The sequence below is a fragment of the Falco rusticolus genome, chromosome 2 (genome assembly GCF_015220075.1).
Source record: "Falco rusticolus isolate bFalRus1 chromosome 2, bFalRus1.pri, whole genome shotgun sequence".
In the NCBI taxonomy this organism is placed as follows: domain Eukaryota; kingdom Metazoa; phylum Chordata; class Aves; order Falconiformes; family Falconidae; genus Falco; species Falco rusticolus.
The window spans coordinates 95,754,526-95,777,700 of record NC_051188.1 but is presented as its reverse complement, the minus strand read 5'-3'; the positions used below and the strand labels follow the sequence as shown (position 1 = coordinate 95,777,700).

At 41.6% G+C, this 23,175-nt stretch overlaps 1 protein-coding gene across 1 annotated transcript in view; it reads right to left on the bottom strand.

Moving 5' to 3' along the window:
* MID1 (midline 1) overlaps positions 1 to 17,871 on the bottom strand; it is a 157,064-nt gene extending 139,193 nt beyond the window's left edge. Inside the window, exon 1 of the mRNA XM_037377949.1 lies at positions 17,773 to 17,871. The gene's annotated coding sequence lies outside the window, so the exon portion shown is untranslated. The remainder of the gene's footprint in view (positions 1 to 17,772) is intronic.
* Positions 17,872 to 23,175: the final 5,304 nt, after the last annotated feature.

The following is a 23,175-nucleotide window of genomic DNA, read 5'->3' as shown; positions in this document are numbered from 1 at the left end:
TCCCCTCTGTTAAGCAAGCTTTGGTTTACATCTCCGACTGATCCTGGAGCACGTGAAGCTTCATCTTCTCAGATGAAATAACACAGATGATGACCTGTAGATGAGCACTTCTCTGCATTCCTTATTTCACTCTACAAATCTGCTGTTAACTGGTCCAGCATGACTTGTTAATGTTGACACAGACACTGAGTATGCCAAAACCTTGGCACCATCAGGAAAATCCAACAGAATTTAAGTGTAGACAAGTTTGGGCAGTGGGGAACATGGAGTTTCAGAAATAGAGCATATGGGAAAAGGTGAAGTCATGGGAATAGAAGTGAGCGGGACTGGAAGACACTGAAAACATGGGAGACACTCCACGACTGAATTCCTGGTTTATGAAGACAAAAATATGTGGTATGAAGAAGGTAACACTTGTTGTCACAAGTGAGATTTCCCATTAGGAGACCTGTGGGAGGTAATAGAGCTCCCAGCCATATTAACTTTCCAGATGGGAGAAAATGTTTCTAAAGCTAACATTTTTAAAATTAAGTTGTCAGGTTGTGCCCTGGCTTAGTTCACCATGACTAAGTACCATAGAGCAGCACTTAAAATAAACCATAGCGTGAATTCTGCTGAAGAAACCATCCCTGGCTGCTAGACACTATAGTATCACTCTGCTAATCTTAGTTCCGCTACAAAGGCTGAAATTCATCTTACCTGACTTTAGGTCAGAAAGACAACATAAAGCAAGATTTTCCTGTGTGTCTTATATAGCCATCTTTGAATGGGACATAACAGACATCAGGGAGAATAAAGCCCACTCTAAATGATACTTAATTTCAGTTCATCTGATGAAGTAGAGGTGTCCATAATATAGAAGCCTACAGATGACTAGATCCTACTAATCCTGGGATCCTTTTCTACTCCATAAGGCATTTCAAGGAATAAATCTTTCTCACCAGTTTTAGATGGTTTTAAGCAAAAACGAATCCTGTTCTGGAAGTACCTATATCCATGGACTATAAAAAAAGTCTGCAGTAAATTGGCTAAGACATAGATGTCCCATTGTCAGTGACTACGCCCGTCACAGGAGTGCAGTATATCCAGAATATTTCCAGCTAAGTTAGTACACTTCCTGGAATATAATCATGCATGGTTTAATCATGATTAGAATGGCTTATTAAAGAGGGCATTCGATAATGTTGCCTAAAACAGGACCTAAATAAACAAAAAGGGGAAAAAATCATAGAATAGTTTGGATTGAAAAGACCTTCAATGATTATCTAGTCAAACTCTCCTGCTGAGGGCAGGGACATCACTAGATCAGGTTGCTCAAAGCCTCATCCAGCCTGACCTTGAACACTTCTAATGGTGGAGCATCCACAACTTCTCTGGGCAACTTGTTGAGTTGTCTCACCATCCTCATCATAAAAAATTCTTTCTTGTATCCAACCTAAATCTACCCTCTTTCAGTTAAAAACTGTTGCCCCTTATCCTGTCACTGCAGGTCCTGGTAAAAAGTTTTTCCCCTTCTTTCTTCTAAGCCCCTTTAGGTACTTGTCCTGGTTTCAGATGGGATGGAGTTAACTTTCTTCTTAGTAGCTAGCACAGTGCTGTGTTTTGGCTCTGATGTGAGAACAATGTTGATAACCACACAGAGGTTTTTAGCTGTTGCTGGGTGATGTTTATACCAAGTCAAGGACTTTTTGGTTTCTCGGTTTGGTTTCTCACACTCTTCTTCAGTGAGAGTGCTGGAGGGGCACAAGAGACTGGGAAGGGACACAGCCAGGACAGGTGACTTGAACCAGCCAAAGAGGTGTTCCATACCATGGGATGTCATGCTTGGTTTATAAACTCAGAGGGTTAGCTGGGGGGGGAGGGTTGCTCAGGGACTGGCTGGGCATCGGTCAGCAGGTAGTGAGCAGTTGTACTGTGCATCACTTGTTTTCCTTTCTCCCTTTTGCTTTGGATTTTATCTTTTTCACCACCTTTCTATTATAACTGTTGTTGTTATTATTATTATTGTTATTATTGTTGTTCTTACCTCTTTATTCTGTTTAAATTATTAAATTGTTCTTATCTCAACCCTTGAGTTTTACATTCTTTTCCAACTCTCCTACCCGCCCCTCCAGGTGTGGGGAAGTGAGCAAGCAGCTTCGTGGTGCTGGGCTGCCGGCTGGGGTTAAACCACAACAGTACTGGAAGGCTGCTGTAAGGCCTCCCCAGAGCTTTCCCTTCTTCAGGATGAACAACCCCAACTCTCTCAGCCTTTCTTCAGAGGAGAGGCGTTTCAGCCCTTTGATCATTTTTGTGGCCCTCCTCTGGACTTGTTCCAACAGGTCCATGTCTTTCTTGTGCTGGAGACCCAGAGCTGGAAGCAGTGCTCCAGGTGGGGTCTGACAAGAGTGGAGGGGCAGAATCACCTCCCTTGACCTGCTGGCCACGCTTCTTTTAATGCAGCACAGGATACGGTTGGCCTTCTGGGCTGCAAGCACACATTGACAGCTCCTGTCCATCTTCTCCTTTACCAGTATGCCCAAGTCCTTCTCCACAGAGCTGCTCTCACTTCATTCATCACCCAGTCTGTATTGATACTGGGCATCGCCCCATCATTAGATTCACATTGGGCCACTCCTCAAGCCTGCCAGCCTCCCTCTGGATGACATCCCTTCCCTCAAGCATATCAAATCAGTAATTGAATTTCATGCAAATGTGTATTTTATGCAAATGCTTATAACATGGTTTATTTTAAACCCACAGAATAACTCATTTAGATTTCCTGTTCAAGTCAGTTTTAAAAGGTATGTCTTTTATAGGCACGATACATGTTTGCTGTCTCATTGTGTAAATAATATTTCTGTCTTAAAAACAAACACTGCCATTTTAATATTTTTAAATAAGGATGAGGGGAGAATACTGCAAACTAAAAGTACTACTGGATTTAAAGCTAGCATTATTTTTTTATTGTTTTCTTAAAAATCCTAAACCTACTGGAGATGCCATTCCCACACCCTGTTCCCGCATGCTGTATTAGACCTAGCTCAAACAGTAATACAGCACTCCTTCACTAAACCTGACTTCTCAGACAGCAGCAATGCTCAATATTACTTCCATTATTCTGTATATTCTGCCTAGACCAAACTTACATCTAAAAAAAATAATAATCTTTCACCGCAATCTATTTAAAGCCTTCCCACAACTTTTCTTCCTTAAGTTAAAGTGAACATCCCACATAACACCAGAAGGCTTCAGCCCTGAATGTCAATCCATACATAGTTTGACGATAGGTTGCACAGATGATAAGATTAGTTATGCAAGGTTTTGTTGGGAAAGGTCTCATTCTGCAAGTCCTTCTTTATATACCTCCTCTCTTCCTTGATATAAGTAACAAGCCACAGATTTAGATCTAGATGTGTAAAATTCAGTTAGTAAGGTAGATAAACTTGTGTTCACTCAGGTATTTACAATCTGCACTCTGTAGTTTTTTCACCCCAGTTTTCAGACTGAAGTTCCTTTGTCTGCTTTTAAGATTTGTTGGGGCAATTCTTGAGGCTTTTCCAGCTGCAGCTGAACCACTCCACGACGCTTTCCATTCAGCTGCAGGAAGACCTCCCAAATATTCTGGGCACTTGGAGGGAAGTATGGACAGGTGCTAGGGAACTAGCAGCATAAACTGATTTAATCTGTGTCCTTCTTCTGAGGTGAATAGGGGTTGTATAGGGGCTGACAAAAAAACAGAACTGGGGGCCTACTTCATATCAATACCTGTGTTATTAGCTTGGGAGAGTTGGAGGCCACCAACCAAACAAGATGAATAAGTAACGGACACATGAAGACATTAAGTTGTAACAGAGCTGCAAACTGACCCAGTCTCAGCACATATGCATTTAAAAAATAAAGATAAACCTTAAAAATATTTAAAATACAGCCATGTACCAAACCTTTAACATGATGCTTTAAGCCACAGCCAAATTTTGGCACAGCAAAACATCTGTGAATTATTTCATCCACTGAAACAAAATGCTCTGAATATTTAGAAAATGTGGTCAAGACATCTTACATGCTCAAAGTTAAACCAGTAATGCATCTAGAGTCTGGATAGAAATTCCCCAGGTCAGATTTGGCAATTTAGAATAAGTTTTGTGGAGCAGCCTTTCCTAGTATAAGCATAGTCCACTTCCTAGTATCATTTGCAATTTCCCCCCAAAGAATTTCCTGCTAGTGCAACAATGCTAGCAATTTATCTCCCTCATTCTGAGTCATTCTAGAGGCTTTTATGGTTTTTGATCTTTTATACCATCTTCCTTAAATATTTTATGAGATACTATGACTCATTTCATTACTTGTATAATTAGGATTTGGAGAATGGATGTTCCCTTGTACCCTTCTGAGCTACTGGAACATCATGACTGGAATTATATTTAAGCAACTATATTCGAGATTTGAACTGGTCAGTTGTTCTTATCCACATATCACTACTAAATTTTGCATCAGTTTCTGCTTCGGGACAATCACTGAATGGTATCTGAACATACCGCACTGTTGATGCCTCATGCAACTTTTAAAGCCTTTTTTCTTCACTTCTTAGAAAGTTATGCGCATGTCTGTCTGGGCAAAGGTGAGGCAAGGGAGGAAAAATTAAAAAAATAAACATGTCAGGCATCTTGTTGTAAAAGCCTATGAAGAAACAAGGTACCTACAATGTTTACTTTAAGGTAGCTAGCAAGATCCTCACTATAGTCTAGGTCACAAAGGTTTATCCACCATATTATCACTTCTTCTCTTTCAGAGTAGCTAAAATACAATAATAACCCTGTGATTATAAAAAAGACCATTTTTAAAAAAGTGTTTATTTATTACTGGGGTCAGAAGACCTTATCAGATTCAGTGCTTCTAACTACTGCAGATCTGTTTTTAAAAAATGAAACACAAACATTCTGATTTTTAATAAATTTAAAATATTTAATATTTTACATTTCATAAAGTCACTTTTATATCATCTGGTTTGACACAAAACTTCACAATGAAATAACTTTTTTTAAAAATTCATGTGAATTCTTCACTGCCTCTCTTTCACCAGATGTTTTAATTCCAGTGAGTATTTCAGTCTCATTCGCAAATCACCAGAATAGATAATTATTTTTTTTTTTTTGATAGAACAGCTCCCTGTTGGGTTCAGTTTCATCAAAATATACACCTTTCACAGAAGCATGTCAGCTTGAATGAAATGTTTTAAGGGATAAATTAAAAAATATTTCAATTAATTTTGCCATTAAATAATAACATCTTTGTTTTACATGTAGTATGTAGAACAACATATTTAGTGCTTTAATATAGTCAAGTTGAAAAAAGAATGCTCAGTCCAGATACAACCCAGAACACAATATCTTAGCCTTATTTTTGAGTTCTGACACCTGGAAATGAAACAGTTTTAGTGTGTTGATTAGTTTGGAAGAGTTTTGGGGATTTTTTTTTGAGGAGGTTGTGGAGAGAAGAAAGGTTGGATATTGCTGGGGAAGAGAGTACCATTTTAATGAGAAGTATATTCCACAAAGACAGTATACATTTCAACCCTATGGTATGGAGCTGTCTTCTATGCCTTCTTAAATCATCAATATCTCTAGTTCTTACTGCTTTTTGTAAGCAAAACTGTAAGCAAACTTCAAAATATCTTTAAAGAACACTATTATAATCTCAATTTCCAGGTAAGACCAAGGCTTGACAAAGTTTTCCAAAGGCTGTCCAGCACGTCATTGTCCAACTCCCCTCCCTGATTAACAGTTCATTTCAGCTAGATGGTGTGGAATGGCCAACAAACGATTTGCTGTTATTGCAACTCTCTTAGAAGCTGTACACCAGAAAGTCATAACTGCCCTGGATCACACATTGGCTAACACTCTACTGACACAAAAAGCATCCTTTCCTCCAGCTCTCTACAGAAACAAGCCTAGCCACCAGTGCGTATGTTCAACAACAACCAAAGGTATGACGTCAGGTCATCATTTTTATCCATATACAATCTTCAGTATCATTACAGACTCCTCATACAGCATGCACCTGTCAGCCTAGGTCACAAGTGGCAACGGTCATGGGAATTTGTTCGGTTCTTCCCATTCTCATAACCTCTCCTCTCACAAACTTCCCCTGCCTGCAAAACAAAGTAGTGTGGTGTGGAGAGTCTCTTACTTCATATAAGCAGACTTGCACCAAGAGCCTTCCTATATTTCCTTTTTCAAAAATCAGTCTTTCAACAACATCAGCAAACTAGAAGCAAAAACCCCAAATGCTACAGTTTACCCATGTGCCATTTTGCATCCTGTTTCTGAAACCAGGGTTGACAGGCCAACATATGTGACCAATAACTGCTATTCAGAGTTAAGCTCTGCAAATGGTGATTGACATGGAGCCGGGCATTCCATCAGCCAAGGGAGTCATCAACTATAGACCAGCCAAAATAAACGCGAAGAAATTTCCTCTGGGTGTTAATCACTCTGAGTATCATTCTTTCCCACACACTAGCAAAGATTCTTGACCTACTGATTTGAAGCAAACCCACCCCTATTAATTAAATAATTTGTCCATTAACACCTGAAGACATACATAACCTTCTCACCCTACACAAGAAAGAGAACAGAGTAAGTAAACAAACGTCTATTGTAAATATGACTAAATCCCCAAGCTGGCTTCATTTGCCCCACTGCATATGCCATCCTAATACCGCATTGTGTATATCTGCACAGCAAAGCTCATTAACACGTATTTTTTTTAAATCTCTAACGGATAGGTCTTTCAGATGAAACAGTCCAAATCTGGGAAAATTAATTCCGTTACCTTTCAGTGGTTGGATTTATGCCTGGCCTGAAGTACAGCATTATACAATATCTGTCCATATCATATAGGCTTCTAACTGGTGTCTCAGCTTTCACAGCACTTTTTAATGAGACCATGTATCACAAAAATCAAATGTCTTTATCATAAAAACTAGCTTTTCCCATATAACTGCAGTCATGAAATTCTGTGGGAAAAGTTGAGTTTCGGAGAGTAAGACTTTTGCAAAATAAAGCAACATGGGTTTGGTTTTCTGTCTGCTAAAAGCCAGATTGTCACTTCTGCAAGGTAAGTCTTTGTCCACACAGTGAAAGACCTACAAAATCATCAGGAGTAATGGTCTTTTAATTGTAATGAAGTCCATTTTTAACTGCACCTTATGGTAAAAAGTTTCTGGAATTTTTTACATTAATAGTGTCCCATAAGTCTGGCTTACAAATTGTAGAAATTAAGATGCATAAGATTATTGGTACATTTGACTTTTTAACAGATTATGTATACCTCTAGCCCTCATGTGCAAGTTTTCAGTGCCTGGTAGAAAACATTTTTTTTACAGACACTGCATAATGATCTCAAAATTGAAAAAGCCAAAAGCCTTGCAGTGTGATGAGAAAAATAAGCCTTATATTTTAGCTGCTTTTAGAGGCATTAAAACCCCAACAACCCAGAATATCGCAGTGCCTTTTTAATATATATTAGAAAGAAAGGCTTGCTAGGAAAATAGTTCTTCAGAGGACTTATAAAGCAAAACTCTGTTGATCATCCCATTACACCTTTACACTGCAATGCAAAGGGGCCTGTAAAGGACAGGTACCATCAGGAATGGTTCTTTCAAGACAACATAGTTCAGACAGTTTAATGGAGAAAGAATGGGAAGTTAAAATGGCTATTGAGAGTGTTTAACCTCCTTTCTGTGCCTTCAGAGGTCTCTATCCTCCTTACCTTTCTGTCTGCTACCTTCCCTCTCCTTTGCCTCCCAGCTCTTGAAGTTTACAAACTATTCCTCTTTCTTGCATCTGTGCTTAGCAAGGCAACTTCTGATTCTGTAGCACTGAAAAGTCCTATTTTCATCTTCAGGGCTTTCAAACAAGCTTAATTCACAATTTCTGTATAAAGGCTGCTTCCCTTGCTTTCCTAATGTAATTTTAAGAAGAGAATCTGGTAAATTTTTCCTTCTCTGCAGGCTCCTCCTGGTCTCCTCTCCCACATAGTTGTTTTCCCTCTGGGCCTCTCTCTGTCCCTCTCTTCTGTACTTTATTTTCTGAGTAACCTAGTCTAGTCTCAGGAATGCACCCTGGTATTTTAAAATGTACTGCTGTCAAGAAAAGCAGAGAGCTGTTTCCCTGGTGGTTATGTAGGAACAAGCACACAAACAGACTGAGTTGCCCCTTTCTTTCTCTTCCCCTTCTCTTCCAAGTACCTCAAAAAGGCAAACCCATTTAGTCAGCCCCATGCATAGCACCAACCAATGGCCAAAAGATGTTCAAAAAGACTAAAAAATATTTTCAAACTTAGGATTGTCATGGAAAATTTCCAATTCCAGTTCAATCATAGAAGGAAGAGAAGATAAAAAAAGTGCTAGCAGTTTTCTGCTTCCTTGTCATGCTCAAACTTCCACCTGCACACTGACAGGGACAGGACTCCTACATCCCTGATGAAGTCAAAAGCCCATTTGAAAAGCAGAGGGATTGAGGTGCCATTTCCCCTCTTTCTTCAAGACCCCTCTCTTCCCTCTGCGTTTACCCTACAATTCTGTGAGCTCTAGTGTTGTCCAGATGTCTGGGGAATGAGAAGGAGGTTAAAGACAAGAAGCCAAAGACTGAGGACAGGGAAGTGAGGACGCAGTAATAGAAATCCTAGAGTAGGGTCAGGCTGGGGAGCAGCAAGGCCTGATTCAAAAAAGTTAAAAAATCACTGCACTTAGAGAATATGCTGGAATTAATCTCAAAACTCAAGGGAACCTATGGGAAAAAATCAGCACTGTTGCTTATTAGTCTCTCCTGAGGCATACCCACCTCATCAGCTCAAGACAAACAGCAAATACATTTTACTCAAACTGAAAAATCTAAGTAAGTGGGGCCTTTTGAAGTTTAGATGTATTTGTGAAGAAATGGTGGAAAACCTTTACAGCTCTTAGCTCATTAAAATATTTCAACACTGCAAGAAACAAGCTCATGCTGAAATTCACAACAAATTTCTTATTATTCAAGGAAATAACAAATGAAAATAGCAATTGTTCAAAAAAAACCCCACCCAAATCCAAAAAGTAAGGTTGGTTTTGCTCTCACACTATCACCTGATCTGTTCAGCATTTGTCCCAAGAGTGCACATTTACTCACAGACATACTTGAATAGCTATAATAATAATTGTATTTTGTATTCAGTACATACAGTATTTTGAAGGGGGAGTCCACTCCACCTCCCCTACCCTATTGGCTTCAGAGAAGCAAAATCAGACTTCAGAGCTTCCCGTTTTGGATCAAGAAAGGCTTAGAAGCAAATGCTGCAACCTTGCCAACCGGTTACACACCAGTAAGGGGCATAGCTGTGGGTGGATAGGTAAAGCTAAGGAAGAGACAGAGCTTTCCTTTGTAGCACTTACCACTGTAACAGCAACAGATTACTTTTCCATTACAGCAAAGAACAGCAGCATTTAATCCTCTAGTTGTTCTCTGATGTACCACAATTTGAGCCCTGGCACACAAAAAGTCTTGCCTTACAAGTCCAGATGGTCGGAGAGATAAAAAACAGCATAAATATAAATATGAAGGAAAATACTTGTGATTTTGTGGAAGACTAAAAAAACAATCTCCATTTTTCCAAGAGAAATACTGATGACTTCATATGAGACCTTACATTTCACAAGGAAAGTATATGGCATAATTCCTTTAATCCACTGTATTTTACATAAGCGTCCAGGTAAAGTTAAAAATGCTATTTTCTAGCAATGAAAAACCTGCACAGGAAAGGCATACATGGCTACATGAGTTAGCACAGTCATTCTTTATTCATTAACTTTAATGAGCTTTACCTGCAAAAGCGAGAAGATACTTTTCAGAATTTGTAGTTATAATTTTGCTGTGACTTAATTCAACCCTTTTTGTTGCACAGAGGACATATATAAAAGGCTGTTTCAGGAGTTTATGTTTTGTATCGTTTTTCCCTGATTTCTAGAATTAGCCTGAAGGATCCTTTTAGAGAGCAAGTAAATATATATACAATATTAGGACAACACTGCAATGCAAAGAGGATGTTAAATTGCTCATCCAAGGAGATGACATAACGAATACTGACATAATTTCCAAGCAGCAAAGCAAAACTAGGTCAAATCACATTGACCTATCTAACATAATAAGCCTTTTTTTTTCAGATTTTTACAATGTAGACTGTGTCTGCAGGCATTAATGTCCTCTGTTATCAATGTATAGTGTTGTCACTCTGTTTTAATGTCTTATCACCATGTTGTGTTAATTAGACCAAAACAATATAGTGCACTTTTGAACTGCTTAACTCGCAGTTTCAAATCTCTGCCTAAGCTATACTTCTGAGGTTATCCAGTCAGAAATGAAGTCATTAACTCTTTACAGGCACTTGTTTCAATAGCTGCTACCAAGGCTGGCGGAACAGCACCACTTTGCATACAGGTCAAAATCAAAGCTTTGTAAATTGCATGTTGCTCGTCAAAAACAAGGTCTGTATAGCTAACATCTGTCTGTGAGCAAAGTGCACACTAATTTTGATGTCACTTAACACAAGGCAGAACTCAGGCATATATGCTTTCCTGAGCATCACGTGGACAAATCTGGTCCATGCTTGGCCATCAAGTGTCCCTGCCCAAGAGCTTTATCCACATGTGGTGCTCTGACAGGGACAGTCCTTTTGCTTGCTCAGGGCAGCTTTCCCTTCCCCTACTCTTGTTCCTCTGCATGTCAGATTTACAGCACACATATTTTTCAGTGAGACTATTAACAGAGTTGTATAGGTTTATGCTTACAGCCTCGCATGACTCTCACAAGAACAGAAACATGAGAAGTGACAGCAATATCTGCCTGCATCCCTGCCTCCAGAGCTGAGGTGGGACCAGAGACCAGGCTGAGAGCTTGAGGCCCCAGCTATCCACAGAGCTGGATGTGGTTGGAAAGGAGGAAAGAAGCTGAGGCAGGAGACAGAGGCAGACCCTAGTGGACTGCAAAGCAGAAGCTGTCAATAGAGTTTACGTCTTCCTGCAGAATACATAGATTTTGCAATACGGGTATGATCTTAAGGGGAAAACCCCAATATGTTCCAATGATAAAACACCCTCTAACACTTCTGAAGCTTGCTTGGTGACAAGAAGTACCTTGAAACTGAGATGCTGGCCATTCTTAGGACAGAGTGGTTGGATTTGGCAACTCTAATTCTAAATACACACACATACGTATATATGTAAATGTGTAGTGTTTCTCTTATTTTTTTCCTTATTTTTTTACATCTTCACTTACCTCTCAGGAAGAAAGAAGAAAACCCAACCCAATACACAAAACAAACCAATTTAAAACAAACAAACAAACAAACAAACAAACCCAACAACAACACAAAACTAAAGAGGGATGACGTTTTCGTATGGGAAAACTACTGAAAAAAGAAGAGAACTCTTTTTGAGAAACACTTTGCTATAAAAGACTGTTTTCTCAGGGTTTGGGTTTTGGGTTGTTGTTTGGGGTTTTTTTGAAGAAAGCACCAGTCTCGGCTAATGTTTAAAACAAAGGTTCTAATAAAAAAATAGAAATGGAGATCCCAGGGATGGTCAGCAGGGTCTCATCCGAGCAAGCTCTCTCTTCGCCTGAGTAGTGCATCGGCTCGCCCATATCACAGATGAGTCTGACCTACCACTCTGGTGGGGGGTCTCTCTGAGCTCTGCTGCAGCTGTTCAGTAATTAAATACCTGCAGACCCAAAGAGCCAAGTTAATGCCATTAGTCATGGGCACCTGCTCGGGACGCAGGGGTGCTGAATGGAGGCGGCAGGCGATACTGCGGGCCTGCAGGTGCACGGGCAGCACAAGGCGGCCAGGGTGCAGCATGACGGGAAGCTGTCGGCGCCACCAGAGGCATGAGAAACATGTCAGCCTCCCTCCCCAAAATGTGGAGCAACTGTCAAAGCGTGTCACCAGCTCCTTTCTGGGGCCATGAAACAGCCCTCTGTAAATATTTTCATTGCAGTCTATCACACTACAACAAAAAATCCCATCAGCCCTGTGGATCTCCTCATTTACTCTCCCACTAAGCCAGAGGTAAAAGCCCAGGCTCTCTTTTATTTGTTTTACTATCTTAAAATTGTTCTTGCACCCAGCTGTCTCAACACTTATGCAATCAAAAAGTTTTGTCATACTTCAGGGCCAAACAAATATCATCTATTTGCCAGCTTTTCTGTCCTCCCACATCCCCCTGGGAAGAGATAAATAATAACGATAAACAACCATGACATGACAGCAAATAGGAAAGAATTTTAAAGAATTAAGAGCTATTTTTATTGTTTAGAAAAGAGATCAAAATCAGCTTCCTACCCTTTAGCGCCTTTCCCAGCTTTCAGACAGGGTGGATTCTGCACTGCAAGCCAGGGATCTCAGGGATATACAGTAATTCCTTACAGCTTGCTAAAGCATTACAAGCTCTAAGCTGCACGACTGTAATAAAAGACTTCAAACCCAAGAACAAGCTAAAGAATGGAGTACCCTAAGAAGTCTGAAATTCAGTTCAAACAAACTCCAGCCCACATTCAAAAGGCTATTCACACGGTTGTATGTGAATACAGGTCTGCTCCTTTCTCCCGGCTCAGTCTTCACCCACAGCCAAATCAAATTGTTCCTCCAAACGCTGAAGCGTTTACTGAGCTTCAGCATATCCCCTGAGCATTTACCATCGCGAGCTCCTCGTTCCCATCAGTTTATTTTCCTCGACCCCAGGATCCAGCAGACCCCTTACCTCTGGTGCTACTCTGTGGAGGGACTCTGAGTTCTGACAACTTTTTGCAGAGCTCGGAAGCTGTTGAAGCCTTCCGTGCTGCTGCCTGCCTCCCGTCCCTCCCCAGCAGGGAAGCCCTGGGATCAGGCAGTGATGGGAAGCCAGCACAGCAGAGTGCTGGGCAGGCGGGAGGCAGAGAGCCGGAGACAGAGCTCATCAACGGTAGGAGGCCTGGTGGGGATCAGAGTGAGATACACATCTAAATAATTCAGGTGCTAATAAAAGCTTTAGGTTGGGTTCTGTTCAAGATGTGAGACAAAGATGAATTTCAATGTATTTCAGGCTGCCATCAATGCAGAATGTGGTGTTACTTAATAACCTGATACTGACAAACCAACATTATTTTAAGAGTGTTCCACATAAAGTTAATAAGGAAAGTGGCTATGCCTGGTTTTGTATTTTTATAGCTTTAGGTTGAAATTCTACCATGTGAAATTTTGAGAACTTCAAGTCTGACCTCTACAGGTAGGCTGCTGAAATAGGTACAGTATCTTCTGACCACAAATTGTACATAGGACTTTTTAGATATTGGAGAAAGGTGGAAACTGGATCAGAAGTACTACGTAACATCAGAGTATCATCATTGCATCTTTGAAGCTGCATTTAAAAACACTGTTATCTGTAGCATTATCTGTGGCAATTTGGTTCCTATAAATGCTTTCTTGCAAAATGCATAGATGGTGCAGCAACACCAGAAAAAGCACATCCAGCACGAACATTTTTACATTCAACAGCGTTATGGGGCTTTTTACTTTTACAAGTGTTACGGGGGTTTGCTTCTGCTTTTTATTATTCCTCTCTCTTCCTCCCCAATCTTCCATATGATCTGCTCTTTCAGAGCTACAGAAACAAATGTTACTTTGAAACTGATAACATCCATTTGAGTTTTGCAAAACTTATGTTTTTAAATGCCCTGATTGGTGCCACCTTTTTCTAATCAGAACCAACCACTCTAACAAACTACCCTTTGTCCGGGATCCCGTCCCCTCTGTTCCCACCAACCGACAGCACATGTTGCTATAGCTACCCTGCATGTCTATTTACCACACAAGTGATCAAAGGGAGCAGACAACACACATACACACGCACAAAAAACCTCGCCAGGCTTCCTACCGAGCAATGTCCAGCCGCTAATTAACTGATACACTCCCAGCCTGCAGCCTCTGTACACTTGTTTTCTTTATTCCGCATGGTACACACACACAAAAAAAGCAGCATTCGCCAAGATGCTCATTCTTCCCTCACAGGCCAAACAAACAACAAAATGTCCCAGGATGAACTTTAAAAGATAATTTCCTAAAGCAAGGGTAAGGAGTACAGCACTCCAGGATAAGAATACAGCTTTTCCACTGAGGAACACACTAAGAATTTTAAAAGGTATGCAAAAGAAAATGGGAAATAAGAAACACATGCTAAGAACTTAAACAGCTGTAAGGAAAGGGGATGATTTTGAATTTTGCATGTGTTTTGCACTGCAGTTGTATGCAGTATTTATTCTCTAGGTGAGTTATGTGCACACTAGCAGCTATATGACTGCAGTCATGATAAGTAACTGTAATGGCTTTACGTGCCTTAGAAACACAGTTTCTCTTTTTTTGGTGGCCTTCCAGTTAACAGTCATTTTGTTGAAACTCTTTGTGTGATGAAGGGCTGAAGTCTGCTTTGATCGATGTCAATGGGACTTCAACGGGATGAGGCCAAAATAAGGAGTTTCATTGGTTGTCAATGACACTCCCATGAGCTGCACTTCAGGGATGTGTTGTGGGTGAAAGTGAGTGAAAATGAAGTATTAAAATTCATCAAACTTTTTATTTTTTTGTGCAGGAGGTTTAGGGAACTCAAAACAGAGCCCACAGTGCCCTCTCCAGTTCTGCAGCAAATTTGGGGAATCCAGCCACAAGAAACCAGCATTCTACCACATGAAGGCTGAGCATCTTCTCAGGATTTTCCATCACTTGCACGTTTTCTTACTTAGGAATTTCTTTTTAAGTAATAAACTGAACCAAGTACTCTGCAAAGCAGAAAATGTGTTACGTGCAAAGGATTTTTTCTTGTCAGGTTAGTTAAGTTACTTGTCTTGCAATCACGTTCAGATACCTTTAAGAAATTGCACTTCTGCTTCCTAAGACTAGTCTTACAGCATGCTAACAAACCCAGATGGGTGTATTTCCTATGGATGCTTAAACCTTTAAAGTACATGGTGACCAGTGTACTTTCCCAGATGCCACATGCACATCAACACGACAGAAATTTTCCCATTTTGGTTACTGGAGTTAAATGTGCAGTCATTCTAGCAGCCAGCAAGGAGACACCTCTTGCTGAGCTTTTTCAAACATCACCTAGAAATGACTGCTTCTTTAAACTGTCTCATTTACAAATCTCAACACAACATTTACACCGACCCCTGTACCCGCTAGAGACTATCGGCCTAGCACAGTGGTAAAGTAGGTTGAATCTTATCAACTCAACAGGCTGCATATTACACTTCTACAGTAATTCCTGGGCTTCCATTGGGGAAAATAGTGCACTTGTCTTGCTATATGCTGTCGTTCAGTACCTGTGGGCTGCCTTTGGGCCAGATCAATCATCACTATAATACACTGTTTCATCCCAACACCCACAACATGCTATCTGCTTGATTGTTAACTCTGCAACCCCAAATTAAGATATAGCTTCCACCAAGAGCCTTTCAAAGTGGGAATACTGGCTCCCAGAGCCTAAGAGGAAGGAGTTAACCCACCCCCCACCGCCTTATAGCCGGGTGGTGGAAGGATGGGGAAAGAAGCACCAGGGAAGGGCAGGGAAAGCAACAGGACCAGTAGGTGGGGAGGGCAACAAGGCAGAAGAGTAGGTAAAAGCAGCTCTGTTGCTCTGAATAGGAGGGCCATAACAGGGCCAGCAGGAAAGTCACCTTCTGTATGTTTCTCTTTCCCGTAACAAAATCAAACTAGAAGCAGGAGCAAGGGCTCCAGCTGCACGTGACTTTCCTGCTCTTAAGTGTCTGCTGTAATGGGTTTCCTAAACATTTTGTACAGATACTTTATAGCAAGTTGCAATCTTCAGTTCCCACTAAAACACAAAGTCTGCTGCCGGGGGGCGATGCATCCAGTGGCTCTGCCCGTGTCGTCGTCCCCCCCCCGACTTCCTGCTCCCTGGATTTGTCTGCCCCTCAGGCCCTAGCAGCGCCCACAGCTTTCCCTGCCAAACTGGAAATATGTGCGCACAACAAACCAACCAGACCCGGAGAAATACTTCTAAATTGTTCACTTGGAGCGGGAGAGAGAAACCGCGCTCACAGGCAGGTGTTTAAACAAACCCTGGCAGCGCTTCAGCCGGCGCCCCCCACCCCCAGCCCGGGAGGAGGCTCCGGGGGGGCGGGCAGGATCCTGCGGGGACCGGGCGGGCCGGCAGGAATAAGCCCGCCCGTGCCTGCACCTCTGCTTAGGCTGGAATGTCTCCCCACCTCCCTCTCCTCTGTTGCAGGGGGAGGAGGGTACGCGTGTGCATTAACATTTCCCCCTTCCCTATTCTGACTTGCCTTGCTCTTTTAACCCACCATCGATGAATCTTCGTTACCCCTTAAGCTTTACTTTTTAGGCAAGAGTATTTCAGGAGAGTAAAGTGCGCGTTTCGCAGAGCATTTTACTTATTATTGCCTTCCTGTAACATTTCTGCTTCTTTCTCACTCCTCATTGACAACCCCCTATGCCAAAGTACCCTCTTGTGGCGACAATGATTTCTGATGGCTACGTGCATCCAGCTGACCAACTTGAGTATACAAAATGCCCTTTATTTTGCTTCACAAGGACAAGATTTCCCCTCTCTCTTTAAAGAGCTACAAAAGTAGGTTTTGGGATAGTGGGAGAAAGAAATACCTTTCCTCCTTCCATCACGCATATTGTCTCTTTCTTCACCCTTCCCCACCTCCTGTAACTTGCAGAAAACCAGGTGTAAGGAAGCTGAGATTTCCCACCATGGTTTCAGAAAGTGAGCAGAAAACAAATGCTCCATTTGCACTACAGGTGCAAAATCCTCACACATGCATTCCCTGGACATGCACTATAAAAGTCCCACTGAGAGCTGAATGAATAACACCCACATGGAAAAGAAACTAGAAAACTTCTCTAATTTCCTCATATTTACCCATCGCCTACCTAGAAAAGAGCATATTAACTGCAAGTTTCAGAAGTGGACTGGCATGGGTTTTTAAACTGGGACAGATCTCTGATTCAGTCTTAAGATACAGCCCCGCCAGTTTGCCTTGCTCCCACAAGGCTCTTCTAACTGTACATTGTTGCTGTAAAACTATGAGCAGCGAGAATCAAAAACATTTTGCCGCTGTGCCTTTGAACGACAATAAAAGCTCCTTTTGTCTCCTCAGGTGAATAGAAGTCCAAACAAAACCCAGAACGCCCACCTTATTTGAATAAACTTAGAACAAAAAATCCCTAGAAAACCATCTTAAAGTGCTTTTGTGAAGCTGTAAGACAGCTTGAAACGACTACATTTTGGAACAATCAGAAGATTAAAGCACTGGCAGGCAAGGAACTCACGCAGAGCTGTTTAATAAATTATCCCTGGCCTGAATTATTGGCATATTTAGGCGCATAACCCAGCAAGTTCTTTCCTTTCGCATGTCGCAAACAGGGCTGAGAGACAGCCTACACAATGCCTTTAAACCATGGCACACTGGAATTGATTTACATCCCTCGCAAACCGCTTCCATGCCCCGTACAAACCCCAAATGGACAATGACCTGCATGGCATCACTGCCTACCGGGAGGATTAAACCAAAAAAATCCCTCGGATCGGTTAATTATTGGGGTTTTTCCCCCCCCCGGAAACTTAAGTTTTGACAACGGTAAGAAACAAGGGGGGGGGGGGGGGGGGCGGGGGGCGGCGGGGAGCAACCGGAGCTCCGCAGAGGTTGGTACCGGTAGTACCCGGGGCCGGCTCCTTACCTGCCTCATGGTGAGATTCCCATCATCCATCCATCCAGCCGGCAAGGGGCTGCTCACACCGCTCTGCTGTCGGCAGGGCAGAAATCCATCAAGTTTCCCACCGTAAGCAAGTTTCCCTCCCGCCTCCTCCCTGCCTATTATCCCGCCCCCCACCCCCCCTCCCCTTTTTATCCTTTGCTGGGGGGAGTCTTCTTAAGACAATGTCAAGTTTCCCAACCTTCCTTCCGCAGCCTATAGAAAGTCGGGAGCGGGGAGGCAACTGTCCGCCTGGCTCTTATTTCAAACCGCATCCCAGGGATGTAGTAGTGGGCTGAATTGGGCCATGAAGTAGCCTCGCCAATCAGGAGGAAGGGGAGGGAGGCAGAGCACATAAAGCCTGCCTACATGAGGATTAGGAAAGCTTTCAAGGATTTAAAAGACCGAAAGCAGCTGGAAACAGTGTCTAGGGCTACAAAGAGGGAAGTCAATTTGCGGTGGAAGAGATTATTCTCATCTAACTGCTCCGCGTCTGCTTAAAGCATAACGGGCTCCCAGGACATCAGAAAAAAAAAAGCAAAAAAAAAAAGCAAATGTCCAGTTGAAACTGGTGAAGCATCAGGGTGATGCAGAAATGCTTCGCAGCCACCCGGCAAAGCAACAATATCCTGTATGAGTCGAAGCCACACGCACCGCGGAATAACCGATGTCCTCGTGTCAGAGTAAGAAGTAACCTGCACAATGACATGAGCAGGAAACAGTAACATACAGCCTGCCGTTCACATCATGAGCAAGTGCCCATCTGCCAGAAGGAAGGAAGTGTACGTGTGAATCCATAGGCTTTGGAAATGTTTCCTTGCAAAGCTGTATTTGTCTCGGCAGCAAATGTTCGATCATCCTTAGCATTGGTGTGTTATATGCTTTCCCTTCTTCAGGGAGGGCGATTTCCTCATTCCTAACCAGTTGCTTGCACAAGATAACGCTGGACCCCAAGTGCAACTTTAAAGAAAAAATAATAATATATTTTTATTATTATTATTTTAACAAGATCAGCTTCTATCTGCTGCCCCTTGGTGGCTTACGCTAAAATAAACAAATAAAAGCTGCAATGGAAAATCCCAGATCTGAAGTACTAATGCTGTTTGAGTTACACCTTTCCTGAGTTAAAAAAATATGCAGGGAAATACAAACCTGCAAATTCATACCATGCACTATTCTCCAAAGCCTTTGCCTCTAACTTAATAACAGTTCAGAACCCTGTTAGTATCTCTGTTCCACTCTAAATGGAAGTCTGTCTTTTGATCTCAGGGGACAATCAGGCAAATCTGATGTCTGAAGAAAAGCCCCAATATCATGGATTGCTTCTGCAAGGGCTTTATCTACCAATGCAAAAAGCAGTCACTGTCCAGAAAATTTCCTATCAGTACAAGAAATCTTATTGAATCGAGCTGCAGAAAAAGAAACGTTACAATGATGTGCTACAAGGATTTTAATTAAAGGCTTCTTAAAATATATTTCCTTTTAACTTATGATAAGCTCCAGCACTGGGTATGTCACAGGGAAAGGAAGAAACGATCTCAAAACCTTATACATTTGGTTTCCCATTCAAAGACAATTACAATTCTCCTCACAAGTGCAACCAAGAAAGGAGTTTGCATAATATTTGCACTGTCTAGCTCAGAGGCAAGGCATGGACAAAGGGTAAACTTGATTTAAAGCATTATTACACTTTATCCATGGCTGACTGTGCTCTTGCCTGGTCCATGTCCTCAGGCAGAAGAATCCAGTTATATGCTTTAACGTACAACACAAACCAACTATCTCCAGGGATCATCATGGCGCTTTGCGTAAGGGTCAGAGAGCCATTCACACTAGTTAACTTGGAGACAACTTAGTGATCCTCCAGTGACACTCTAGTCCTGCACACTTGTCCAACAGCTCGAAGCAGCTGCAAGACAGAGAGAGAAGTGCATTAAGAGCACTTAACAGGAATGCATGTCCTCTGTTCTCCAAACATAGCTCAGTGGACACGTGTCACTTGTAACGATTATGTGGTATGCAAAGACCTTTTACTGTGGTTAAATTGAGGAGGATTCTCTCCAGGATGCATTCAAATGAAGCATAAAAATGCTTTCCTGAAATAATTAGAGCCTTACGTGTAAATTTCCCTGGTGAAGGTGATTTAGCAAAAGGCGCAAAACTAACAAAATTAGTACAGTTTATAAAGGATTCACCCCAAAACCTTGTATTTGCTTTCAGGGCTTTAAGAAGGGGATTCTGGGGACAGTTGCAGTTTCAGGTGGTAACACAGCAAAAGATTCAGCCAGAACTCCAATATTATAAAGAAAAAACAGCCGCAGGACTTTTCTGAAAGTGAACCTCTTTTCTTATACAGCATGCACTCCTTACAGGTTGGGATAGGAACTGCATTTTTCTGAAAACTCAGCAGAATGTGGCATCTAAAAATTAGTTCTATAGGATGAAAACTTATTTTTAGTGTAAGTAAAAAAAAATAAAATAATTTAAAAAATTGTCAGTGACACATGTTCAGAGTGGAGTGCAGACTATCTTTTTACTGAAATAACCAAGTGTCACAAATAGCCCCCATTCTAATTCTGCCATTCTCTTGCTATCTTTGATGAATGTGCTTTGTGATCAACCCACACAGTAGCAGTACTATTACGTGTGGTGGGTTCAGAAAAGTAGGTTCTGCACTTCTTAAGGGCTTCTGAGTGTCACAAGAGGAAGAGAGTCCACATCTGAACTGATTTTGAAGGTAATCAGCGTTCAAAGACACAATGGTTCAGCTAGATGTGAGGAAAAGGAATTGCCTCTTGAGATGCAAGACTGGTGCTGTTTTTCACACCTTCCCCTGAATATCTAGTTTCACATCTATAACCCAAGTGTATGCGTTTGCATGAGAAAGTCATACAGCCTTTGGGGGAAGCAAAAGAAGATTCTGTCCCTGAAGGAGGAAAACTTTACAGTCTGTCCAGTGGGAGCCTACGGATGTAAGGGCAGCCAGAACAGTTGGTGCCAAGTGTAAATTCAGGCATCACTGGGAGCAAAGAGCGGTATAAGCAAGACCAAAGTAATGGCTGGAAGCCTGATAGTTTTAAAGGATTCTTATGGAATTAATTAAAGTGAAAAGACAAATGGCCACAAGTACACCAAACCATTGGCAGTTTTACATTCTGTGAACTCTTTTTATCAACAGTAATGGTCAGATCCCCCTTATCAAACTTCAGTTTAACCTGCACTCAAGAGTTGTGAGTGACTCCAAGCAGACATAGAAATACCAGAGTAGCTCTGACCTTGCTGCTCACTGCAGGCACTTGCCACAACCCTCATCACACCCCAAGCAGCTCCCAGGTAAAAAGGGCAGACATGCAAGCTCTCCATCTATCCTCATGTCTCAAGCACCACGGTGCCCCATTCACTAAAGCACCTGGGCTTCCATTACCAGCAGCATTGCCCAACAAGAACTTCACTGTGGTCCATGTTGTTCTGCTCCTGACCTGGCAAAAGTAGTTAGCAGGTACTTGTGAGAGCTCAGGGCGTTGGGTGCTAACTCACAATCCCGCCTACTATTGCTGCTTAACATAAAGAGGTAACTTTAGTACACATCTTGAGCTGGCTGAAATGACCAAAAAGGTTTCAGATTCCTATAAACATGCAGCAAAACCCAACACCATGTAATACCAGCTACAAATTGTACATTTTATACAATTATCAAATATTTTTACTAAAATATATCAAACTTGGTGTTATGTGTTCTTTGGCATCATGCCAACTCATTCTGGAAAAGTTCAGCCTCAGGATGAGACTTAGTTCACAGCTCGTCAGAGCACTGGACAAGTTTGAAGGTTTGAATTTGTGAAGAGGCAAGGACAACAATCTTGGTTCCAAAAATTTAGCACTGTTTCAAAATCTGAAACTTTTGCTTATTCTTATTTTTTAACTAAACTTTCCTTAATTAGCTTAATTCTTTTCAATAAATTACCAAACACAACAACAGTTTTGAACTGGTGGACCAGATGCAAAGCTACCTAATGTGGAATTAACTCAGTCACTGGAGGAGGTTTTTTTGTGTAATTTTATGCAGTCCAGACCAAGCTAGGTCTGCACCAGCTGCAGGGGGAGTGCAGGTCATGAAGTGGAGAAAAGGACTTTCATCAGCTGAATTTCAGCTGACATGGAAATCCTTCTGGGCCCAGAGAATTCCATATACACTAAAGACAGAAGAACCACGCTGTCTCCTTACAGAGCTGTGCCAAATAGAGACAGACCAGACCCCGGGATCTGATTATATGGTAGGAGTGAAAGAGCTGCAGCAGGGAAAAATATGACCCAGCGCACAGGTTAAAAAGAGCTTGAAAATCAACACCTTCAGACATGAAGCCGATCACAAATAGATTGCCTTTAGTTTGCAATATAGACAACTGATAAAAACATGCTTTTGGAAATTAAACAAGCAATTAAACTGTTGCACTTTGAGACAAAATATTCACGCCCAGAATATTGGTGTTGAAATTAATTTCCAATGGTTTTTATAGTTCCTTCCATGGCAGTCTCAAATTGGCACCTGCAGGAAGAACAGGATGTCCAGAATACAACATACTATTTAATAACCCTAGATAACAGTAGCATACATATAACTCAAGACAACACGGAAATACAAAAACAACCTCCAGAAAAATAAGCACAAAATACGAGGTTGCAAGATGAAGACAAATTTCTGTAGAAGAAAGTATAAAAAATGGAAAAAAAAATCTGAAATCATGTTAATATGAAAAACTGTTCTCGAGATGTGAAAGTGTCACACGATTTTAAAATGTGTAGCTAATATTTGTGAAGAGCTGGATCTCACGAAGCAGTACTTAACTGCTTTTACCAACGCTGCTGCAGTGAGTGCAACAAAGATAAACTAAGTACCCTGGCAGAGCGTCTGACTCATGTAAATGCACACACATTTTCCAACAGAACTTTAAAAATCAGGCCAGCAATGTCAGACATCCCTCAATTTACAAACACACGCTGAAAGCCACAGTGCACAAAGATGTCCTTAAGGCAGACTTTTGGGAAATTCATTGCTTTCCAAGCAAGATGACTCAGCCTTTCATCAGGGTATCACTAAAACAGGCAGAGATGAGAAAGATCAGAGCATCCTGCAGTCCTCTTGGACAAGCAGTCCTCAGATGACCGTTCGCCCTCACTTGGTTTTTTCCAGCATCCCTCAAACTGCTCTGATCTCACTTGGGGCTGCACCAGCCACAGGCAAGAGAGAAGGGAAGATGTCTTCAAGACAACTTCCTCCATCACTTACGCGATCTAAATAATCCACAGCTCAGACAGACAGAAAGGTGTTTCAAAAATTATCCATCTGCACTTGCCTTAATGACAACACTGACTAGACTGTTTGATTAA